This window comes from Apium graveolens, chromosome 2 (genome assembly GCF_009905375.1).
Source record: "Apium graveolens cultivar Ventura chromosome 2, ASM990537v1, whole genome shotgun sequence".
NCBI classification, from domain to species: Eukaryota; Viridiplantae; Streptophyta; class Magnoliopsida; order Apiales; family Apiaceae; genus Apium; species Apium graveolens.
Window position 1 is genome coordinate 237371566 of NC_133648.1, and position 1667 is coordinate 237373232.

The 1667-nt window shown below is 38.8% G+C and overlaps 1 non-coding gene across 1 annotated transcript; it reads right to left on the reverse strand.

Annotated features, from left to right (window-relative positions):
- Positions 1-363: 363 nt before the first annotated feature.
- On the reverse strand, positions 364-470 carry LOC141709334 (small nucleolar RNA R71). The gene has a single exon (XR_012569917.1). It is a non-coding gene; the product is annotated as a small nucleolar RNA R71 (small nucleolar RNA).
- Between the last annotated feature and the right edge of the window lie 1197 nt (positions 471-1667).

Consider the following 1667-nt stretch of genomic DNA (forward strand, 5'->3'; position numbering starts at 1 on the left):
GAACTTAATAACACCTTGATGAGATGTTTATTTAACGTAGTATTCCCGGTTCTACACGATTCTTTACGGATTCTAAAACACGTAGTATGGGTGGGAATCTTTGAATTTCGACAGCTTTTGCATTCACTTATTTCGCTTGTTAAACCAGAATACGTTCTCGGATTCTCAAGATTCCACTATTCATTTATGGTGAACTCAAAATTTTTGCATAATCACATCCAATTATTATTCACTGAAGTTTTAAAATATTACAAAATTTGAGGTTCTTACAGGTTACATTCTTTACCAGCTGGGTCCATCACTACTCAGGAAGATCTTGCGCAAAAGTTTCTGGTGAAGTTCTATCCAATAGCCAAAATTGCAGCTATGAGGAGTGCTCTTACTCAGTTTACACAACAACAAGGAGAATCTATGTACGAAGCTTGGGAGCGCTACAAGGAGATGTTGAGAAAGTGTCCACATCATGGTATGCCTGACTGGATGGTGTCACTGGTTTCTACAATGGATTGGGGGCCCAATCTCGGCCCATGCTCGATGCAGCTTATGGAGGCGCCTTGTGGGACAAAAGCTATACTGAGGCCTATAATCTCATTGAAACTATGGCTGTAAACGAGTATCAAAACCCAACTCAAAGGATGATGATTGGGAAAGTAGAAGGTATTGTGGAAGTTGATGTAGCTACAGCTATTGCAGCACAGCTCACGGCGCTGACTATGAAGGTCGATTCTTTAACCAACTATGGCCTAAATCAATTATCTAGTGTATATCAGCTTTGTGCAGGCTCTCATGATACTGATCAGTGTTCTCTTGTAATGAATCTGTTCAGTATGTGAACTCAATCAGTTTGAAAGTCAACAAATCTGGAAACTGGTACCTAGACCTACACACAAGAGAGCTGTTGGTACTCGGTGGGTATTCAGGAATAAACTAGATGAAGATGGTGTGGTTATAAGAAATAAAGCAAGACTGGTAGCTAAAGGGTATTCACAAGCTGAAGGCATTGATTATGATGAAACCTATGCTCCAGTGGCTAGACTAGAGGCCATCAGGATATTTTTGGCATTTGCAGCATTCTCTAACTTTAAAGTCTATCAAATGGATGTCAAGAGTGCCTTTCTAAATGGAAAGCTGGATGAAGAGGTATATGTAGAGCAACCTCCTGGTTTTGAAGATCCAGATCATTTGGATTTTGTCTACTTTCTTTTCAAGGCTATCTATGGACTCAAACAGTCTCCGAGAAAATAGTATGACACTCTCTCTGAATTTCTTATTGAAAATAGCTTTATTAGAGGTGTCATAGACAAAACTCTCTTTTCTAAAAAGCATAAGAATGATACAAGATTAGTCCAAGTCTATCTGGATGATATAATATTTGGGTCTACTAATGATAATCTCTGTAAGAGATTTGCTAAGTTAATGCACGTCAAATTTGAAATGAGCATGATGGGAGAGCTGAAGTTCTTTCTTGGATTACAAGTAAATCAAAGGTTAGATGGAAATTTTATTAGTCAATCCAAGTATCTCAAGGAACTCCTCAAAAAGTATAATCTAGAGGATTCTGCATCAGCAAGGACTCCGTCAACTACAGCTGTCAAGCTTGGACCATGTGAAAACTCCATTAAGGTAGATGTCACAAGCTACAGAGGTATGATTGGCTCATTACTCTA